Source organism: Falco naumanni, chromosome 10, assembly GCF_017639655.2.
Source record: "Falco naumanni isolate bFalNau1 chromosome 10, bFalNau1.pat, whole genome shotgun sequence".
In the NCBI taxonomy this organism is placed as follows: Eukaryota; Metazoa; Chordata; class Aves; order Falconiformes; family Falconidae; genus Falco; species Falco naumanni.
In genome coordinates, this window is record NC_054063.1 from 3,144,094 (window position 1) to 3,168,332 (window position 24,239).

A 24,239-nucleotide genomic window follows, 5' to 3' on the forward strand; every position below is an offset into this window, starting at 1 on the left:
TTCCTCCTTGGGATTCACTGGTCAGCAGATGAGAGGTGTAAGCTTCACGGTGGCACCCCATCGATGTCAATTCCTATGACTTCTGACTTCAGACACGTGGGAGGCTTGCTCATGCTTATCAGCACCATCAGGTTTCAGTGGTGTTCCTACTGACAGTAAGTTACACTGTCCTGTTGCTTAGAGTGGTTATCTACTACAATCCACAACAGCAAGAGAACCACTCCTTAGCGTGGGACATGCACATCACTAGCACTTATCTAAGGTAAGATTCTGTTCCCACTCCAAGGAACACAAATACTTTCTCACTGATTTCCATTCCATTAGGCCTCAATTTGGCTCTTAAAATCTCTCATTGCCCTATTACAAAGACTTTCTAAAAACCCCAGTACTCTAAGGCAGACAAGTCATGGGCAGAGAGTTTCAGGTGAGGAAGGAAACGCCGTATTTGAACTAGAGAAGAGAAAGCTACAAGGAATGCAGCCGGACTAGAGAGAAACTGCCACAGAGGTCAGGAAAAGTGGCTGGAAGCAGCTGATGCAGTTGAGAATGAATGAATGCAGTGATGGCCAGGGATATAGCTGAGCCTCATCTACACTACAGCTGTGACACAACATCCCTTAAAAAAATCTTACTTAAGCCTGTGTATAAATTCAGGCCAAATTAAAAAGTGGTTCCTTCTTAAACTGTATTCCCTTGAGACAGCTACTTAAGCTGCAGCAATTTCCACGTAAGATTTGTTTTACTGTCAGCTTTGTCCCTTCATTGCTTTGGAAATCTGGAGCCTCCAGGCAGGATTGTGGCTGGCTGGCTGACACTCCTCGCTGCAGAAGCCAGCATCCTTCAAGAGGACCAGGAGCTGTCAGGGTCCACCTTGCCTCCTGAACAAGACAACCCAAGAATAACTGAGGCCGAGATAAAAACTGTTAACAGCAGCAACAACAAAACCCTGCTTAGCACAGACACAGCACACTGAAAGCCCTACACAAACATTCTGCTCTGCAAAACCCCAGCGAGGCTCATAATTATTTCCATTCTGTATTACAGATGTACTCCAGACATACTACAGGATTGCAGTAGCCTTCTCAGTTCCTGCGGACTGTTTGACAGATCTTTCACACTCTGTCTAAATGAACAGCTTTGGAGTTTGTGTACTTACTGTTAAGGCATGAAACAGAAGACAAGTACTGCTTCCTCAGTAGCCCAGTCCTGTCATTTTGCTGCTGATAAGGAGAATATAGTGCTTTGGAGCAAAACTTCTTGGGCAAACAAGCAAGTTGTAACTGCATAGAATATGGGTGTTATCAGTATTTACAGCGAATGTGATGCAAGAGTTTGACTAAACTGAAGCGATGCCAATACTGAAGAGACAAAGCCCTTCCACTGTCGCAGCACACTGAGAGGGGAGGTGCTTGTCTGCAATCCTCTCTGGAAGAAAGGCCAAAAGAAGGCTCTTAACTTGCTGTCAGCGTGAGACGTCACTTAGATTCTGGCACAGCCTTTAGGCAAAGGCCAGACGGTGCCAGCAGCACCCCCAGCTTTCTAACCTGCAGGTAAATGGAGACATTTAGTTTCGAGCCTCAATGCTTCCCTACCATGTCATGAACGAAAATGCCATCCAACAAGCCCCCTAAACTGGACAAAGCCTCTCAACAGCATTTCAATATAGGTAAGTAAATATCCCTGACCTTTCTGGTGATTGCTTCCCCTACCCCTCTGCCTCTCTCAGAACAGGGGAGGCTGTAAGGAAATGACAAAATATCCAATAGTTTCCCACCGGGCAAAACTTTTAATTTAATGCCTTGATAATCACTCTCTTCAAATAGCAGGGAGTGGGAAATCGAATGCAAACAGAAAATGTCTAATCTATAAGGTCATTTGTGGGAGCCCTCTTGCCTATTAAGAAGAGATGAGATTGATAGTACCAACAGGTAAGGCGTGTTTTAAATGAGATGTCCTCAAGCCTGTCTGTAAGAAGTTGAGAGCAGGACATGCTCTCCTCGACTGACATCCTCCTTATGCTATCTGCCTATAACCAGAAATCTGGTAAGATTTTACTAAGGAAGAGACATTGCATGAGTTTTGCTGCTGTTTGGCAGTTTATTACTTTGGACAATATACTCATTTCTTGTCAGTGTCATCAGTGTCACACAGCATCTCCAGGACTCTTTGCCCAGCTCTGTGAGATTCTCTCTTCCTCACTTCCTCCCCAAAAGTGAAACAACTCCACAACTTAACTTTTTTTTTTTTTTTTTTTTTTATGTAATTGCTTCTTTAAACACAGCAAAATACTTGCTTAGTGAATTCTCCTTCCCTAGCTTGACTGCAAAAGCCTGTGTCAGAAGTAGTCAAACGTTTTTATGGACCTTCCAAGGATCAGTAAGTTAGGTGAATTGCTTATTCACTCTAGCAGTGTTTGCTACCAAGAGAGATGCACTGGCATTGGCTGTGTAACCAGAGCAAAAGAGAGAACGCAGCAACAGAAGATCATAGGAAATGGTTTGGGTGTGGGAAGAAGAACAAACATTTCTGAAACATGCTGCCTTGGGTCAGCTGAGGTGAGACCCTTGTGCTGTGACACAGGCTTCCTACACAGCCTTGAAAAGCCACTGTTTCTCTTGTGTTTCAGTTCTCCATTTGTAAACCAGGAACAACCTGACTCCACTCATGCTGTAAAATTAGGAATATAATTTGGAGGAGGTGTGTGAATACCAAAACCAACCTGACACATGAAGCCCTGCACAGAATCTGAGACAAGGAATGGAGTTACTAACCTGAGAGGTCAGTAACGCTCCTGGCATTTACCTGAGAAGGTAAAACTGACGTTCATCAGGAACCAAAAGGAAGGACAAGTACATCTTGCATTGGCCTGGAGCAGGCAGCTGATGGAACTGTAAGAGAAAGGGTCTGCTGCCACACGCTCTGACAAGAACTAAGAAGTTGCAATGGTTTTTATTAACAAAAAGCTAGTGAGAAAGTCAAGGAACTTGGGTTTTTCAAATCAGTTTTTCCTGGGTCCATGGTTTGTACATACAATTGCAGTTTCAGTCACTGTCTTCATGCTCAAAAGCAGGCGTCAAGGCACCTGACACGGCAGGCAGCTAGGCCTGCAAGAAAGGAGCCACCAAAATGTTCCCGTACTATTCATACTATTAAAATGCCAATGAACACCACCAGCAGCTTCAGTGCCACTTTGTTTTTAAAAAGTAATCACAAGTATGACAATTCACCAGGCTCTGCAACTCAAAAAATTTTATGCAAGAGCAAATTCAAATATTTTCAGCAAACTGCACTTGATTCTGTCCAAATGCTTCCTTTCAAGTCCAAGGGAGAGACAGGCATTTTATCATTGTTCCATACAAAGTGAATGTTCCTGTCATTGCTGGTGTAAGGGGAAAACATGCTTTTCTGTAGCCAGAGAGGCCTCTGCCATCTGATCTGCTCCTATGCACAGCAACAGCTGAATAAATGGTGCATCAAGTCCCCAAACTTGTTTAAATAAAGTACATCATAACTAGCTCAGAGATACGGGCTCAAAACGTTAAGGTGCCTTTATGCATGTTCTTTGCTTGCATAGAGAATGAAGCTTATAGCACAGCTGAATCCTTATTTAAGAGGATGTGTACATCCAGCTCTCTCTCCTGTATGGCACCTTGTGCACGGGCACTTTCCAACGACATAGTTCTAGACCTCCTCAAAAAAAACTCCGCAAATCTTGTTTCTTTTTAGTGAACCTAGGAATAAAAACTTTAAACATGAATTATTGGCTTGCTGCTTCTTGTTTCAAAGGAGTTTGAATGCTGCAGCAAACAGGGGAAAGGGTTGGGCAAAACTAGGCAGGTAAATCAAATAAATTACATACACAAAAGAGTGGCACTGCAAATTAATTACCAGGATATTAAGTCATTTCTTCTTGGGCATTATGCATTTTGAGTGACAAAAGCCTCACGAGCATGTTGGAGGAATTTCAGGTGAGTGAACACTGAGGTGCATGGTTTTTGTGACATATCTAATTATTTATACAGCACTCAGGATATACCTTATGCTGATTCCTTAGAAGGAACCTTTTGTTTACATATCAGTAAGGTCGTCTTTGGATTATTGAGCTGGTTGGGAAAAACCAGCACTAACATTCTCAACAGCAGTGACACCAGCAAAGCTGGGTGCCATTGCGACCTAATACTACCATGTCATTTTCAAAATTAAACTCCCTTTATAGCAGGTTTTCTCCATACACTCGCTCCAAAGATGACCAACACATAAAAGCTTCTATCCCCTTTCTCCAGTTACATATCCCACCAACTGCTGCCCTCAGCAATGCTCCTCTGTCTTCACACACCAGCCTCGTGTCCCGCAGATCTCATAACCTATCCCCAAAGCCATTATCTCCTTTCTGTACCACCGCCTCTACTCATTCGAATCGTCTTTCCCCAGACATGGTCCTGTAGGAGTCATTCCTTTCCTGCATGTCCCAGTAAACAGTTTTGCCTTGATGTCTAGTGGCTACAGGGCCACACCTGTTCCAGGGTGCAAAGACCCCTCTGACCCAGGCTCATGTATTAAAATCCCTTGTACGCTGAATCCAGGCCAGCAGAAAAGGGAAATGCCTATTTTTTTCAAAACCTATGCTTATGCTGAGAATATTCCCAGTATATCTGTATTCAGCCTCTTTGTGGTGTGCCCCTGCCCCGACCACCCCCCCCCCCTTTTTTTTGTTTTTTTAAAAAGATAATCACTTTCATTTGTCCTCAAGAAACATCAGTATAACCTCAGATAAGTAAATTGAGAAGGATGCTAATTAACATGATATATGCTGTTGAGCCTTTGTTTTCCAAGAGACATGAAAGGTGGGTTGCATTTGTGTTTCAAGTGCTAACAACCTGTTACCTCCATCTATACAGACCAAAAAAAAGCGCAAAAAAACCCCAGCCACCTAGGGATGCACATGTCAATAGAGCTTGAGATCCAATTAGCTGCCACAAAGGCTTCAGGACGTGCAGAGGCAAATCAAAGCCGGGAGACAAGCCACTTCCCTTGTAGGAACTAATGACCGTTGTGTGATTATATATTAGGCGGAACAGTGACATTGGACACAGACTCCCTTGCAGATGCTGTGAGCTGGGCAAGGGGAAGCCAGCAGTTTACTCACAGAGATGAAGGACTTGGCCATTTGCCCACTAAGCCATTTGCTGCAGCCGTCCCGTGGGATCAACCTTTGCTTCAATTATTTACAACGCTCATTTACTTAGTTTAAAGGTGAATGAGAAAGCTTTCAACTAAGAGTGCACTACTAAAATATCAGGGGAGGAGGGATAGCAAAGGCAAACCATACCCTACCCTGTCACTAAGGTAAGAGAAGATGGACAAGTCCCACAAACCACGTGGGCTATCTGCAGATCTATTTATCCAAGTCACTTCATTTCCTCTTAAATTTCTAACTCTGGCAGGGAAATACAAGCCAAAATACAGAATTTGTCCCATAAAGTAAATACATCTCTGCAAAAGTCAAAGCAATTACACCTTAACTAGATCGGGCCACTGGTGGCAGCTGAACCTTGCTGGGGACCACGGGAAAGGCAGCCAAGCTCCCCATCGTCAACCCCAGGCACTGGCATGGCCACCCCTCGGTGGCAGAGCTGCTCTGCTTCCAGGGCGAGCTGTACAGCCAGTGGGGAAGAGAGCTGGTTACATCCTCGGGGGAAGGAGTGTTCCTTGGGACAGGGGGAACAAACCTTTCCCTCTGCTGGAACTAAAAGACCCATTAAAAACCAAACCAAGGCAGCCCACTGAAGGGTTAAAATCTGTTACTCTGCCAGAAGAAACTTGTCTGGAAAAAGCGATTCTGTGGAAACAGATTGAAGAAACTGTGTCTTCCTAGATGCAGGGAACGTTAATCCTTAGGGGAAAGCGAGATTTGCACACAGCCTGCTTTATTATTCGTAAGATATGCTCTCTCTGAAATTAACTCATTTAAAATAAATAATGCTGTGAAGAGAACTACCACTGCCCTTGGAGGCAACAGCCCAGCAGGCGAAGCCAGGCTCACTACAGCAAGCACCGTGCCTCCTGCGGGGTGATCTCTGCTCAGCCTGAAAGTGGGAGCACGCAGAATGCCCCCCAGAGAGAGAGGCAGCATAAAGCACCGAGCCAGGGAAGAGGCAGAGGGCTTTGCAGGAGCATCTGGCTACTTCGCAAAAACTCTGCAAGACCATTGGAAGAGTTGCCTGGCTTTATTTTGAAAAAATCAACACAAAAAAAAAACCCAAAACCACAAAGGAACAGGATCTCAATATCCTCCTGACTAAACACCAGAAAAGTTAATTATCTCCTTACCTATAGTAGTTTCTTCCTTGAAAATATGTTATGTTCTTCCAATCACATAAACACGTACTTGTAAGAACCACAGGTTATGCTGTATGCCAGCTCCTCAGCTAGTAGAAATCTGCCTGACTGCTAAAATCAATGGAGTTACCCACATTTCTAGTACTTGGCATCATCAAATAGTGTCTCCAGTGCCTCAAACCCATATTTCTATTAGGGTAACATCCAAGCTTATAAACCATTCCCTCTCCAAAACAACATCTCTGACACCACAAGAGTTCTGACCTTCAGCAACTGGAATTACTGTTGTCAGTCCTCAGGTAAGCTATTCAGTGAACATATTATAAACTGGTAAATAAAATGTCTCGTAAAGCTCGTACATAACAAAAGCAACAGAAGTAACTGCTATTAAATGCCTCCCCCTTGCTTTAATGAAACAAACAATTGCAGCTCTTCACCACACTTCATCAAAAACAGATTTCATCCTGAATGGAATGATGTGGGACTCGGTCACTGCAAATGAATAAACTACATAGAGATTGCTTTCCACAATGACAGAAAACAAGCAAATAAACAATCTGCCAGTCACACTTACATGGCACAAAATGCAAGTTTCCGACACCTTCTCTACTAATAATGTCAGAAAAAAGCCACATTTCTCACTGGAAGTCACACGGGTTGAATGGAGAAGGAAACATCACTGTTCCCCATATGTTAACAGAGATAAGTGACAGTACCTTCACTGAGCAAGGTGCTGGAGACTGCAATACTTCCAAACAAAACAGAATTATATATGCTGTTTTTTCACATAAAAAGTGGCATTCACCAATGAACAGCAGACACCCTGCTAAATGGCAGCAAAGTTGGATGAAAGGAGAGACCAGAAATCTTGAAGAAAGGTTCACCTCAAACTGCTGCTGCTTGGGGAGCCCTCCTATATCGCAGGACGCCACACGTGCACACGCCAGCTGCCAAAACCAGCTGCAAACCAGCAGCTTTGGCTCCCTTCCCAGACCCGCTGGGGTGAGCAGCGGAGGACAGCATCAGCACCACTGCTCTGGGGCAGATGCAGTCTTTCAAACCACACAGGGTACAAGCCAACTTCTTTTGTAATTGCATCATCATGTAAATGATGACACACACTCTGTATATCTAGCTATCGGTGACCATCTACAGCCTTGCACAGTTAGTGGAGTTGGGAGAGACCAGGGAGCCTCAGGTTCTTCAACTGCCTGGTGGTCCTGACCGAAGGGAAATGAAACTCAGAGGTGCCAACTGGAAAAGTCTAAAAAAGACAGCATAAAAAATGCACATACTGTTCACGTGAGCAGCAAGGGACCCAAGAGCAATTATAATTTGAGCTGCCCTCACCTAAACCTATAAAAACCAACATACTAGTAAGCACTTGAAGATCACGTGCCACATGTAGCTGGAGTAGAGGTAAGCAGGCTCCCCAGTGAAAGTGGATGTCCATGTCATGACAGAGATGAGTCCTATTCCAAATCCAAAGGAGCCATGGTTTAGGGAAAGGGAAGGAAATCCACAGAATTGGCCCCTCTCAGTCTTGTCTCCCTCAAAAGAACCACACAAGGTCACATCTAGAAGTATATAGGGAGCTGTCTACAATAATCTGGATTTAATCAAATAACTGCTGGCCAAACCACCATCTCCTTCAGATGGCAATCACTTTTATTCAGTTCTAAGCACAAGCTGCATCTTAATCAGGATCCTTAAAGGGCTTATCTCTACTGGAAAATTCCACCTTGGCTTAATCGACTGCCAGTCACCTAGAGGTCACTGACACATTCATAAAGGTTAGTTTGAACGATCTCCAAACACCTCTGGTTTGCCTCTGAGATCAAACTACAGTAATATTAGCTTGGTTCAAACATGTACCTAGTGTCCAGAATTGCCTTTAAAAATGTGCAAATCGTCTGAAGCTTCTTGTCAATCAACTACATCTCAACTCACCCCACCACAGTCAGTACAAATCTACGGTACCGGCTGGATCCCGTTACCAGCCTGCTAGGCTAACCCATCCCAACGCACCTCCTTTCTCTTCCACAAAACTTGAAAAAACTTGAAGTCTTACAAGCTTTCTGTCCGGAACAAAAATACTGCTGCATTTTTGGTGGTGATGGTTTTTTGGTTTTGGGTTTTTTTTTTGTTTGTTTTGTTTTCTTTTTTTTTAATTCTAGTCATAGTTTACACCTACTCTGCTTCTATGCAATTACCTTCAGCCAACATACAAGCCTTCTAGAAGAGGTGCTGTTGTTTCAGAAGGTGGTGTTTGAGGTAAGGATCTGAAACAAACTTCTTCTGTATACAATTGTGTGTCTCTTCTAGAAATGGTATCGCAGCCCTGGAAGCAACCCAGGCAGGCTGAGCAACTGTCAGTGATGATCGAGTTTATTCAGGAACTGAAGGGTGAGTTAACCCTCAGAGAGCAGCAGAAACTGAAGTGAAAGGTTAAATCTGCCACATATGACAATGGTCTCAAGAACACCTCTGAAGATGCTCCTCAGCTGCCTCTGGCTTGTTTCGTATTTATTGCTCGTGCTTCTACCTTTCAAAATGAACCCCTCTTCCTAATTAGGAGATTGGCTTTTTGCCAAAAAAGAAGCATTGATCCCAAGTCTCTTCTTAAAGCTGGAAACTGTCTTCTTCCTCTCATCTCCCTTGGATTTTCTGGTGTCTAATAATACTGGTTGAGTGACCTCCAAGACCTTTTTCTCCATGGGGCATTCACCTGGGTCTATCGAAACTTACTGCTTCTGACGCTTCTAAAGAACTCAAATTTGACTGAAATTTGCTATCAGGTTCAAGAGGGAGAGTGGGGAGGGAGGGTAAGACAAAGAAAATTCAGTGCAGTCACCTTGAATATATTTTTAAAATTTACATGTGAGGAACTTTATTTAAAAAAGGGGGTTCATTCAGTGAGGTTTTCAGTGGATTCTTGACCCAATGTTATTTGGTATTTTTCTCATTGCTAGGGAAGGAAGTACAAAAATCATTGCTAATGAAATTTTGTAGATAACACACAAAACCTGCTGTGCATTAAATATTCTGATATCACTTGGACCACTTGTTTACAGAGCCTTGTAGCTTATCCAGCCAAATACCAGAATAAACGTTTAAGAACAAAGATGAGAGGTCACACTACAAGACTAGAAACCACATTTGAAAAGCAGGAAATCTGTGGAAAGACTGAGGAAATGGACATGGACATGCTCTGAGGGCAACACTTCCAACTCACAGAGGAGTCATGGGTGTATTCAACATAAGCTGTATAAAGGCTGAGTTGTATCAGTATCTCTACATTGCAGAACTGATATCCATGTTTTCAGAAATCTATCAAAAATGTGAAAAGATTTTAGGGAAGACCCACGAGAAAAAGCCGATCACTGAGTAGCATGCTTTACTTCACATGACTAACACTATTGGATGAACTAGAGTGACCAGGTTAAAAAGCAGCCTAACTGCAGTCTTCAGGTACCTAGATTCTCAACCGTAGACAGCGCTTTAATCTATCAGAAAAAAGACATAATGAGAGTTAAGGGTTAGAAGTTTAAGCTAGACAAACACAAGACATAAACAAGGCATCATTTTAAATGTGAAGAAAAAAATTCTTAGAACAAATTACTGAGGAGTGAGGTGCAGTCAGTGTCTTTAAATCAAAACTAAAAAAATTTTGTGAAGTTATAACTCGGATGTAAATAGTTTGACGACAAGAATACAGACTGAAATCCTATGGCCCATGGATGACCGTAACTGTTTCATCTGGTCTCAAAATTTATAAATCTTTCCAGAAGGCTACAAGGTTTTTCAATGATAGGGACTTCGTTATTCATGCCAGATTGCGTCACTATGCCCTGCACCTTGACCTTTGCTTCAAATCCATCCTGAAAGAAAAGTTGACATAAACCGTATCAGTCTATTTAGCCCATCTTGCCTTGGGAGACTCGGGCATTGCTCCTTTCAAACTGGCACTGGTGATTTTGGGGCACAAATTCTCCTAGATCACAGTCCAAGTTCTCCGAATAAGCTCCCTATCCACCAAATTCACATCTCCTCGCCACGTTAACGCTCAGAAGCACTGGTCTCAGTATTGCATGGGGTGCTGCTCCCGGTGTGACAGAGCACGGGTGCTTTGCCAAACGTGTCATCCAAGTTACCAAGGCCAGCTGCTCCACAGCTGTGGGCAGAATCATTTGCCCTGCAGCACATTCAGATCATTCATTTTAGATGTCGCTTTACCTGGCTCCAGGGGCGCAGCAGGGTGAGAGCCTGCACGCAGGCAGCCCCCCGCACTGCGCTGCACCCAAAGCTGAGCCTAAGGGGTCACGGGCGAGCGGCTCTCAGCTGTGCTGCCTTAACTCCCTTGGTGCGGGCAAGCACGTTTTATTCCCTCTGACATAAAGTCAGGACTCCTAGATAAACTGCAAAAATTGCCTTCAAACTAATTTTCAGTAATCAATGCCACATGATTGCCAGTCCAGATAGTTGAGTCCTTTTGGTTCCTTTGATTTTGTAGTAGCAGCACTGCTTCTGTCCCTTACCTGTCCTCTCAGACACTTCCCTGAGACCGCAGCACTGGCTTGGCAGGGTGCAGCATCGCCAGGTCCCTCTCCAGGCTATACCCAAGCACATCTCCAGGCTATACCCAAGCAATACTCACAAAGTCAGGGCATCTGGCCGGCCCCCCAGCCTGCACAGGCAGGGCTGTGCTGAGCACAGTGCAGCAGCGAAGGCCACTCACAGGCACACTGCGCCGTTTGCTGCGGTCACTCACTATCACTGCTCTAGTTTTGCAGTATCTTCCTTCTAGAGAAAGACCCTGTGTGCTGCCCTGCTATTCAGAATCCCATTAACTTTTTATTTGAAAAACTTCCATCATCTAAACTGTAACCATTTCAGAAAACATCACACTGTGATGAGGTGCAGTGACACCACCTGCCATTCACAACCCAAGGCACAGCAAAAGCTCACATTCACTCAGCTGTGACTGTGACATGCTTCCATACTTATTTCAAAACTTTATATAGACCTGGATCAACAGCATTAAATCTCCTATGGGATTCGAAGACTTTGGAGCTGCGATCACAATTTTCCTTACACAATCCTATAGGCCTAAAAGCAACAGCAGGGGCCCCCAGATGTTGCTATAGCGAAAATAAAATGTATACACACAGAAATGCAAAGTGCAGTTTTTTGTGTCTTGTGAGGTCTTTTTTAGATACTGAAAGCCTGTGAGGAGTTCATAACAATGTTTATAAATGCTGGACAAGGCAGATGTAGCAGGAATGAAAATGTGAGACTTGTTCTGCTGTTCACTCATTATTCTCCACTGATAATTTTTCTTTAGTTTTCTTCATTCTGTCAGGGAAATTCAAAACATCCTATTTGGCCAGGATGACAAACTAAACCACCTAAATATTAAATAGCAAAGCGTCAAAGAGTATGCTTTTTGACAAACACGTAAGTTAAAAAAAACCCAAAGAAACAAACAAAAAAACCCCCCAAAACCAAAAAACCCAAACTAAAGTAGCAGTATTAAAGAAATTGCAGGCTGGGATCAGTCTGCATGAGCCACTAACCCAAAGCAGCAACCTTGTACTTCTACAATATCACCAGCTTTCGGGATGTTTTGAGAAATCACATAGTACTTGCATGGTGATTTGTATAATGTTTCAGCTACTGAATCCAGCAGCTACAGTTTTTGGCTTTTATTAAAAAAAGGTTTATTATGAAATCTTGAGGCCTCATGGTTTATGCTAAAAGTCTGAAAACATTAAAAAGCAAAAGCCAACCCTCCACTCCCCCAACTTAGTAAGAAGAAAGAGTTGTATTTGTCATTCTGCCTCACTGCCAATGTTATCTTGCATGATTTCATACAGTGAATGCTGGCAGCTTCTCAGCTCTGGTAAAGCTCTGGCACAGCTCCACGGGCCGATGATATGACCATTTAGCAGATGCTGTAGCTATTTATACTAGTTCAGAATCTAACAAAATTACCACTATTGGCTATACAGTATCTTCACCTGAGCATCAAAAGGTACTTATAATAATTACTAAGACCATTTCCTTCTCATGATACACCTGTGACTGCCCATCAGATCCTATTTATATCTCATTTTTCTACAAAGCATGACCACTTTCAAAAGAGGCAGCGACCACATCTCAGCTGTGTACCCCTGTGACCAGCAGAAGCCAGTTCTCCAGTGGTCACAAGAACTGCTTGACTACACAACACAGTCTGACAACATTTGGGGAAGCCTTTGCTATGCCAGCTTTCACCTTTCTAGAGTTTCACTGCTGGAAAATGCAATAATAAAAAAAATATTATTAAAGTTTCTTTATCTGTGATACAGTTTCTTTATCTGTAGATATCTTTTCCAAATCAGACAAGAATGTTACAGTATCAGGGGTTTTTTTCCTACTACTAAACTTCTTGACATAGTGTTGCTGAAATTTTTGCCATCACAGCTGTGAAGACAAATACAGCAAAAAGAAAAGCCTGTGACTCCACTTCCCTTTCTAATTAACACAGAAAACATGTTGACTATGTAATCAAAAGACCCCATCCAATCTAGTATTGCTTTGGGACATAATTACATGAAATACTTTTCTGAGTGCTACTCAGGTCAATGGTCAGGATCCATATCTCCAGATTTTGGAAGATTTGAAAGTCATCAGAAGAACTAACAACAGCGAAAGATAGAGTCACTGGAAGTGCTGCAGCATATTAATAATGGTGAAAAAAGGCCACAACTCTCAAACTGTGTTGTGTCAAAAAAGCAAGGTGGTAACAACTCCGACAGGAGGGAAAACTCAGAAATCACCAATACAGGATCTGGGGTGTAAATATGTCATGGTTTAACCCCGGCCAGCAACCAAGCACTGCGCAGCTGCTTGCTCACTCCCCACAGCCAGAGGGATGGGGAGAAGAATTGGAAAGGAATGTAAAACTCAAGGGTTGAGATAAGAACAATTTAATAGGTAAAGCAAAACCCGCACACACAAGCAAAGCAAAGTAAGGAATTCGTTCCCTACCTCCCACGGACAGGCAGATGCCCGGCCATCCCCAGGGCAGCAGGGCTCCATCACGCATAACGGTTACTCGGGAAGACAAATGCCATAATGCCAAATGCCCCTCCACTTCCTCCTTCTTCCCCCAGTTTATATACTCAGCACGATGTCATATGGTGTGGAATACCTCTTTGGCTAGTCTGGGTCAGCTGTCCTGGCTATGTCCCCCTCCCAATTTCCATGCCACTCCAGCCCTCTGGCTGGCAGGGCCCAAGGAACCAAAAAGTCCTTGATCTAGTATAAACATGACCCAGCAATAACTAAAACCATCAGTGTGCTATCAACGTTGTTCTCACACCACATCCAAAACACGGCACTGCATCAGCTACTAAGAAGAAAATTAACTCTGTCCCAGCTGAAACCAGGACAAAATATCATAGGAGTCAGAGTGTACTTGAAGGACAAAAGGCTTTGAGAAACTGGCTATGTGACCACCACATGCAAACATGCAAGTGCAAAATGCTCCACTGAAGGAGAAACGTGGCAGTGCTCTCTACTGTCAACACAAACAAAACCACTAAGAGATTTGCACAGCTGAAATAGCAAGGACCACAACAGCTCTGCAGAAAGCCTTGAGACAAGGACTGGATTCCAATTGTTCTGAAACTGCAAAGGCCACAGCCACGTGAACAGAATTACTGAGCAGTGATGATTTCTTTGCTAACCTCACATTAGTGATAACAACTGACCTTACAGCCAAATCTACACGGAAATCCGGAAGGGAAGCATTCAGTCAAGAATCACAAATGCTCTAAGCTGGAGGTTGAGCTACAAAGGACGGTATCCGTCTTGCAAAAGGGAACGTCTCATCATGTAGACAAACAATTTGTTGATAGATAAATGGGCCACAGACAATCTAATCGTGGAAACGGAGCTGAAACCATGCAAATCAAAAGCAACAGATATCCACGTTGTGCACAAAGCAGCTTTGCAGATGAAAAATGACACCCAGCATACATGGAGTAAATCAGTCCTGGCATCCTTAACTGAGAGGACTGAAACAAGTTTCAATTACTAAACCCATTGCACTCACCTCTTTCTGCAACATAAACAGGACAACAGAAACGTTTAGACTAATCAGCCATGGCTGAATTTACTTCCACCAAGACAGCTTATGCAGACACTTGGTGGAACAAAATAGATCATGTAACAAGTCAGGAAAAAATAATGGAAAATTGAACGCTGCGTATTCAGTGGATGCCTTTCGCCAAAACTAAGTGAGGGCTTAAAAAATCCCACAGTTTCTGAAAGAGCCAATGGAAATCTTAATAATCGAAAAGATGCACCAAAAGTTTGATCAAAAAAGGGTTCATCTACAGGGTTCAATTTGCAATTGGAACAAAATTAAGAGAGGAGAAGAATTTGTATTATCTATTTATGCCACATCTAAACAATGCCTATCACTCCTGTGTTTTTTTTTTCTTAGCTGTATTAGAAAGCTTTTTAGTTTAAGTCTGTAAAATCGTAGCTCCTATCACCAAATGGGAGACCAACAGCATTCAGAAACATGCTGACTACCACCCTGTTACCACGCAGCTCAGAGAATATCATCACATCTAAATAAAGTCTATAGGCACAATTATTAAACCATTGTAAGTACTGGCCACACACACACACACACTCCAGCTTTTTTTGGAGGGAAGGGTTTGAAACTACTCTTACCTCCTTGGATTTGAGGGAAAAGACAGACAGGAAAGAATGAGTAGGATAACTACTGTTCTGCTTATTTTAGATAGATTTACAACTGTTCCCGAATTGCATTAAATACTCTGATTTCAGGACAGGAAACTTGTCATTATCTTTCACAAATCTAATTAACTAAATTAATATGCTCCAAGCAACAGCAGATTCCCCACATGCCCTTTTGGGTAAAGGGATTCTCTTCCTCCTGAAACCGCAAACCAGCATGAGGCATCCTCTCCTGCACAGGCAAAGTGTCCCAAAAGGGACAGTTTAAACCTGCAAAATTATATTATAAAAATATAACCCCGTTCAGAAATGCACGGGCTGAGACCTCACGGGTATCATTTTTGCCCATAGCAGTCTAGTAACAAGGGCACAAGACAGGGAAGCAGCAATAGAAACCGTTGTTCAAACAGATGGAAAATATAGCTTGGAAGCAGACTGGCACTCACAGCAGCTAGTTGCAGCAGAAACAGATTATTTTTTTTGCAGGAGCATGTCACCAACCCCAACACACACTAATAAGAGAAAGCTACTGCTGCAAGAAACAAACTGCAATTTGCTTTAAAAATTAATAGTAATTCCTACGAAACCACCCCTGTTCTGACCTGATACATAATTTATAGAGGGGGGAAAAAATGCCACCCTTGAAATTACTTTGGTCCTGTAGTTTTTAACTGTCAGAGGCAATTTCTTTGAAATATAATTCATGATTTGCAGGCTTCATTAAGTTTTTGCAAGTAATTTTCAACTTAAATCACCATTGGTAAATCCATCATTTATTGATAGAAAAATTAGGAATCTAATGGAGTGTGACTTGTGATGGAACAAGATAGGAAGGGACAAGGGTGGAAAAATGTGTTCCCTTCTACTACAAAAGACCATTTTGTCAGGGGGAAAACAACAACAACAACAAAAAAAATCAGAGAAAAAAAACCCCAGGCTTTCTTCCCCCCCTGCCCCATAATAGGCAATTTAAGAAGAGTTTTTGAAGTTGTTAAAATTGTCTTCTAAAACTCGGGTAAGATACAAGCTAAACTCAAGAATAAGTGTAAGTAATGAGTTTTCTGTTTTCTTCTTATTTACAGAGATACTGTAAGGATGGAGTGCAGTAAAACTCCATCCCCTGAAAGAGAATAAACAACAGCATGCCAAAGCAGTAAAATACAACAGAGAAACCCAGATATTTGTTATCAATTTCATACCTCGTCATGCTGAAGCCCATGATTCTGGCTGAGGACACATTGAAACAGTAGAAAGATGATGATTGTATTTCAATCATATTTAAGGATTTAGCACCTAGTTAGTCCAAACATTACCAATGGACAGTTTTCACACAGTATTCAAGCACACTTCTCAGAGGCCTGTTATACGTACAGGTCTGTACATACCTCATCCTACCAAGACAAACCTCCTTCATGCTTTGTAGCCATCTCCCTTCAGTACAATTTGCCAGACAGTCAGAAATATATTCTTGTTATATTCCAACTAGCAGCTTTATCTACTGTAATTTATTTATCGTAACATCATTCCCCTTGTCCAGCAATTACGATTTCTGGCCACCCGTTTTGAACAGATGTGGTCAAAACCCCACATTTCCCATATTAAGTGACTTCAATGCAACTCCCAAAGAAACCCCATCTCCTAATGCAGTGCAAAGCACTGTTGTCATGGACAGGCGGGTGATGCACAAGCACAAGCCCCTGCATCATCTTACCCATGGCAGAGTGAGACTGTGCCACAGCAAGAGTTAACCCTGTAAAGTCTGTAAGTACCTGGCAAAGAAACCTCCACTGTGAGCATGCTGCAACTTGCAAGATGATTGGCACTGCCCACAAAAAAAGAATAAGAAAAAGAAGGATGAAAAAGAACTACAACTGCCTACAGTGTGAGCACTATGCAGCAGCATGAAAAATTAGGAATGTTTGGTGCAACTCAAAAAGAGAGGAAAAAGGGGTTGCTCTGCCTGGGAGAAGCTCTCTGACTTCAGTGAGGTTATTTCTAAGTTCACTCAAACAGAATTCATGAAATGACTGACGGGTTGCTAAGCCAGATTTTACCCATTTTAGAAGAACCACCCTCATCACTTTGAGCTGTGTGGGTATTCCTGTGACTTTCTCATTTATTTTTTATATAAACATAACAAGTGAGAATATATGAGAATAAGAATATTAAATAAGCTGAATGTAATGCATTTTAAATAAACCTGCTACATCTTTTTTTAGATCTAAATTAAATGCAAAGTAAGCACCTCCTGAATGCTTGTGGCTAAATTTACCACTGGGAACTTCATGGGTGTGCTGATGAAACATTTACATGCACCTGTTTTGGCCATAAAGAGAGAAAATTTGCACATCCAATACATTCAGTTTACAACTTCTCCTCTGCAATATGATTGTCTGCTTAATATGTACAAATGAAAGATTAAATGGGAAAAACTGGCAAAATTCAAAGTCTGTACTCTTCTTTTATAAAAAAAACAACCACATTTTCAGACAGTGTTTAGGCCACCACGTACCAGCTGAGATTTATAAAGTTCTGCCATTTACATTTCAGTTCTGTACCAATAAATGCCATTATAAAGTTTTCAGACTAGTAATAAAAAAAGCTATTAACATGTTTTCTCCATGTTAATCAATTCAATATGGGGATCGTGATGTTAACACTACTTTACGTTACTGCCTTCATCATTTCTCATTCTTACAATCTATAAAATAAACAAAGGGTTTCTGGATTCCTTATAGATTCATTTTTATCTCAAAGTGAAAGCTGTGCAAGATTTGTGGGTTCAGACTCATAGCTGGTGATAAGCTTCTCCTTCCTTCCTCTTCCCATACTAAATATATAGAGAGACTTTAACAAAATTAATTGCAGTATTCCACGTTCATGAATTTCTATGCTTGTGTAATTAATTTCCTTGCAGATAGCAAAGCAAAAGGAGGTTCTCTTGCTGCCAAGGTTACAGCATTCATAAGCAAGCCTGCTCAGGACTAATGGGGAATAAGTAAAGAATCTCCCTCATCACTCCTTTCACTGGGGGCTAGTTTTTAATCGCCTTAAATTACTTGGGCTGTCTGGCTGCATTCCTGAGGATAGAGGGACCAGAGAACAAATGCTGCCAGGAGAATCCCAAAACAGCCGTTTCTGCCACAATTTGCGTAATGTTTAGAAATAAACATTAGTCCCAGCCTGGGGACCAACCATATTCATACTCATCTCTGGCAAAGAGTACAGCCCCTCACTCAATTCCTTCGTCAACAACTCCATTCTTTGATCTGGCACGATGGGGGAAGATGAAGCAGCCTGTGCTCCCTGAGAAAAAAGCAGCAGCATAAAACCTTCGCCTTCCCCCCACCTAACCCTGCTGCCCTGAGTCCCTGACTGTAGATGTCAGGCAAGGGAACTCGTGTGTGTCCCCCCGTCCCCCCCATAAGGGCTGTAAAGGAAGACCCTGTGGGTGAGGTGAAGCCACAGAGCACTGTGGGATTGGTTTGAGGTTTCTTCTCTTGTTGCAAATCAACAAATTCACTTCCAGATGCCACACATACTTCTTAGGAGAAACCGCTTTATCTTCAGGAAAGACCCATCCAGCCACCCTTCACAAATCCCAAAGCCCTTCCTGTATATTCCCAGACCGCCCAGACCTGGGGAGGGGTACTGATACATTCAGAAAGCAAGGAACATTTCCGGACTTTTCCTGGATTTTTGAATTAGAAGGTGGGTGGAAAGCTGATTTAATTTCCTATGTTATAAAATGCAATTCACATTCCATTCCCCACTTCTATAAAAATCTGCTGGGATAAAAGACTTGTTTAATATATTCTTCCATTTCAGCTTGACATGGAGGACCAGGTGAACTGCTAGCTCCTGATGAACAAAAGAAAGTCATCCAAACCCATATGCTTATTAATACAAATACATTTTTACCTGCCATGCACAACCACATTCCAAAGGGATATGAGCCAAAGGCTCAGCACTGTGGCCACAGGACACAAAAAAGGGAATGTTAAGATTCTTCAGGAATCCTTCCCTCGTAAAGCTTGTTGCTGTGGTAGGCGGTGCACTGCTGTACCACCATACTGCTGTTCAGTGTCATTCTGCCTCAGAGATGACTTGCAGACATAAGAGGGCATTCGGGGCACCCCACTTCACATCCCAACAGGTCTAATATTCATGAAGTGTCAAAATTCAAGCCTCTCTGAATTATCTTAAAGTGGGACACACCCAAATCATTCTCGGCTTAAACACACATTTTTATTATGCAGGATGTACTTAACTGTTAAATCTCATTTTCCTTTAGCATTAATTTTTGTCTTCACCAGATTCCACAACCACCACTTAAAAGAGCACCTAAAAGTTGCATAAGAGCAACCTCTGTTACAAGTGTCAAATTCTTGCCTACTTCACTCCACTTATCGCCATTCAATCAGAACACAAGTTGTCTGCATGCAACCTAAAATTCCCACTGGATAACTGTTTCAAGGACAGAAGATGAAGTGATCAGCAAGTCAGAACTGACATGGGGACATCTCAACGTCCTCTTCCCTTGGAAGGTTAGAATAACCAGGGGGTACCGCAAGCTTTCAGAGATCAGAAACTTGATACTCTTAATTCATGCTCTTTAAATTGAAGATTCATAATGTTAAGCTGAATGAGGCAAGTGAAATAAGTGAAGTGAAAGAGAATAATTGTGTGACTGAAGAAACATGCTTCAAGTAGTGCATTTTATGCTCTCATCAGCTTTGTTCCCCAGACCCCAAACATGCCACTTTGCACAAAAATCTATATAGAACAGGACTCCTTAACCCTTCTCTATAAATTTGCATTAAAATTGTTTCATAAGGACACATGGAAAGGGTTCGTTCATCCACCTTTAAACCTGGCTGTTAGCACCTACCTGATAAACAGGACATAGCCAGGACTACATACAGGCAATTTCACACCAGAACATGCCACGAGCCTCTCCAGAGTGTCACACCAGCCTCACGGGGAAGACTTGCTCTCCCAGGCACGCAGCTAACAGGTCCATTCCAAATGGCCAGCTGCTCCAGTGGAACATTGCTCAAAACATGTCTAGAATGGGCGAAGGAAAGCCTTTACATCAGAGAAGTGCCTTCGTATTTCCCAGGTCAAGCAGGAGGTTTTGCATCTCAGAGCCCGATGTGAGCTCCTCAAAGTAACGCTGACAGTTCTGTGGTGTTCTAGGAGCTGCCCCTGGATCAGAAGACAGGAATCCAGAATCTGACTCCTATGGAATCTGCACAGCCCACCAAAGGTATGGAAGTAAAAAGGCACAATATCCATTTTACCATGCATAGCACTAGCTGTTCCTTGTGGGATGAATATAAAAACATAACCATATCTCATCACAAAATCTAAAAATGAGCATGTGGAAAAGGGACATATTAAATCCTAAAAAAAGTCCAGCTCAATGTGGAATTAGGTCTCTTCCTGCTGCCCCCTTAGCAGTTTGATAGCAAGTACATTCCAGGAATTCAAAGTAAGTACTCAAAAAATGTCATTTCAACTAAATGACAGTGAAAGGCTAATTGTAAAAGCCCTAATTCCAGTAAGTATCACTGAGAAAAAGCTTTAACTTGCATATTCACCTTTAACTCCAATATTCTCCTTTTGCTTAATCACTGCAAGCCTATGGCATATAGCAGTGGGAGCATTTATCATTGCTAAGTTCTTGCCATTATATGCATTCAACAACTAATTACAAAGCAAAAAATATGAAGTAAAATGGGTGGTAGACACACGGATTTCAGATACAGTCAGTTCCCATAATTTCTGTGACAATGGGTGACTGGCTGCAGCAGATAGCCAAAATTAATACCCAGAATGAGAAAAAAAAGGCTGAAGCGGGAGTGTAACAGGCACAAATTTCATCTGCTCCCGAACATATAGAGCCCTGCCGACCAACACGTGGGCTGCTGTTCTGCCAGCGCAGTGACTGGAAGTACTGGGCAAGAAATGGCAATAGCATGCAAGACAAGAGAGGACCCTGTCCCACTAGAGAGCAGTGGAAAGTTCATCAGCACTGGAAAAGAGCAACCACCAGTCCCATCTTCAACATTCTAACCGCAATCCCCGGGAAGATGATGGAGCAACTAATCCTGGAAACATTTTCAAAACCACATAAAGAACAAAATGATGACTGCAAGTAATCAGAATGGATTTTTAAAGGGGAAATCATCCTTAATTAACAGGATAGCTTTCCACAATACGGTAACTAACTCTGTGGATGAGGGGAGAGCAGTGGATGTTCTGTTCTTCACCTTGCCTTTAGTACAGCTTTGGACACCTGTGGATCTGCAGAGGAATACCTTGGGGTCTTGGTGGACATTAAGTTGACCATGAGCCAGAATCACACTCTTGTAGCAAAGGTGGCCAACAGCATCCTGGACTGCATCAGGAGAAGCACTGCCACCATGTCACAGGAGGTGATCCTTCCTCCTCTACTCAGCACTGGTGAGGCCACGTGTGTGTCCAATTCTGAGCTCCCCAGTACAAGAAAGAAAAGGATTTACTGGGGCAAGTCCTGCACAGAGCTATAGAGGTGATGTGACTGCAGCCTCTTTTCATACGAGGAGAGACCAAGAGAGACGGGTCTGCTCTGCTTTGGAGAAAAGAAGATTCAGAGAGGTTCTTAGCAATGTGTATAAGCAACCGATAGGAAGGAATGAAGAAGAGAGAGTCTGACTCTTCTCAGCAGAGAAGAGAGGTCACCGAGATCACAGGAGGCAACAGGCACAAACTGAAAAGCAGGACGTTCAATCTGAACATAAGAAAAAACCCTTTTTAGTGTGAGGGTGGTCAAATCTCCAAAAGGTTGCCCAGAGAGGTCGTAGAGTCTCTATCTGTGAAGATCCTCTCAACCCCACTGGACAGAGTCCTGGGCAGCCTGCTTTAGATGTTCCTGATCAAAGAAGGGGTTGGACTATCCAGTCTCAAGAGGTTCCCTCTAACCTAAACAATTCTGCAATTCTGTACTGTAGGCAAAGGTGCTGCACATTCATTGAGAACACTGATGGCGAAGCCAAGCTACTACTCCAGAGATTAGAGAAAAAAATACCCACAGGACTCTAGATTTCATTAATTTAATTTCTCTTGGAAATGCATAATTTTTTCTGCAGCCAAAGTTCAACCAATTTCTTTGCAGACAGCAGCACCCCCCGCATTCTGTACTGCAAGATTAAGACATGATGCTAGGGAACCAAACTCCCTGATTATTGCAGTTGCCATGTGGTGAAATCTCCTATAGCACTGTAATACACCATCTCACGCTCAAGTGAGCATTATTTGGATCACCATGTGGGAAGGAGGTTTCAAAAATCCTAAAATTAAGGATAATAGCTTGACTCCATGGAAGGCAACACACAGCTCCTGCCGGCTTCACTGGGGCCAGGATTTTACCCTATAGAAAGTGGTAACTCATGTATTCATTCTGTGCTGACACCTGATATTATATCATGCAACTAAACCCCTAAATGGCTTAAAATGGATGTGGCAAAACTGTGCTATGCAGCAGCAGAGCGCCACTCCAGAGTCCTAGTCTTACTCACCTGTCTCTCACTGATGCTCTTACGTGAATAGAGTTGGAAGAGAGAAAACTTATGATAGGCAAATCAGAAAAGCAATGCTCATTGTTCAGTGCTCTTCTGTGATTACAGCAGTTACTATGAAAGAGCTGCCTGAAATCAGAGTCAAAGACAGCACAGCCAGGTTTCCATTGAGAACACCCAGCTGTGGGAAGCCACACCTGGCCACTGAATGGCACCAGCAAGGGCACTCCACTGACATTTACTTAAATGCCAGCCTGATCTCAACACATTTCAAGGTATGCAACACATTCTCCTCCTTCTTTCTTCACAGTACGCAAAAGAACTTTTTTTTTTCCCAAGCTACCTGGCCTTGAAAAAAACATTGCTTCCCTTTGTTTGAATGTATTCAGCTGCTTTTCTGCAAACTACAATGCATTCCCTATTCATTGAAAAAAAGGCAGACCTGAAAGAAATCTGCAGGATGTTTTCTTGTGCATGTTATGTTGTATAGAGAGTACTGTTGAGTCTCATCACATTTTTTAAATATCCTTTCAACAATTTTGATTAATTCAAATCTTATTGCAACTTTTTTGGTACTGAATTTTTGAAACTAAATGTCTTCTGTGATAAATCTAACAACATCTGGTTTTGAATCAGAATCTTTTTCTCTTACGTGCTTTCTGAATTTCCACTTTCAACATTCTCTAAAGACAGTTGTTTTCTTAAATATCTTCAACTGATCTTTTGAATTTTTTCCTTTTTGCTTCATTTACATAATTCACCAGTTTTTAACAGGGAATTGTTTGCACTTCAATATGCCCTTCAAGGTGACCTCTGAAAAGGTTTCCTAAATGCTGAGGTTAGGGCTTTGTCAACAGAGGCAGCATCAGCACAGCTGAAGATGATGACGTGTTGTTCTGCTTTCCTGTGGTTCAGGGTGGCAAGGTGCAGATGGCAAAGATGTCTGGCAGAACAAGAACATCCTTGGCTTATGGCAGTCAAGTGCAAAATGGAGTAAACAAGAAAATCAAAACATATTGTTGTGTATTAATTCAATAATCTATCACAAACTCATTAAGAAATTGTATCAAAGACAATTAGTAGGAGGGGGAGTGTAAGTAGATGAATGAGTTTCAGCAAGAAAGAACTGAAGCTATAAGAGAATTCTCTGTTCTCAAGGATGCGTCCCTTGCAATTTAAAGGCATAGAAGAGGGCACACAAAATAACTGCAGTGCAACAAAGTGAATTACGATTGCACCAAGGTTAAAACAATCTTTGTACATGCCTCATTCACTGCTAATGCCAGGATACTAGCAAAATTGTGTTACACTACCATCATCCAAATTATCAGAGGCACTGAAAGCATCAAGCAGGAAATGTGTGCACTCAGAAATGGTAAAATACATTTCTCTCTCTGGTTCCTGTTCAGATCTATCCCTTTCCACAAAACCTACTTCTGTCTCTTCCAGCTCAGCCGTTTCCTATTGTCAGGTCAATCACTGATTTTGGTGCTTATTTGTAAAAAGATTCAGGGAGTCGAAGATCCCAAATGATTAAACATAGTTAGTTCATATTAAAGATTATTGCTGATATACCCGATT

At 42.3% G+C, this 24,239-nt stretch overlaps 1 protein-coding gene and 1 long non-coding RNA gene across 9 annotated transcripts in view; one reads left to right on the forward strand and one right to left on the reverse strand.

The window, feature by feature from the left end:
* Window positions 1-24,239, reverse strand: part of TSPAN4 (tetraspanin 4) — a 442,443-nt gene that overhangs the window by 26,182 nt on the left and 392,022 nt on the right. The window lies entirely within an intron of this gene.
* LOC121094471 lies at window positions 1,395-3,757 on the forward strand. Its single transcript, XR_005829858.1, has 2 exons — window positions 1,395-1,666; window positions 2,627-3,757. It is a non-coding gene; the product is annotated as an uncharacterized LOC121094471 (long non-coding RNA).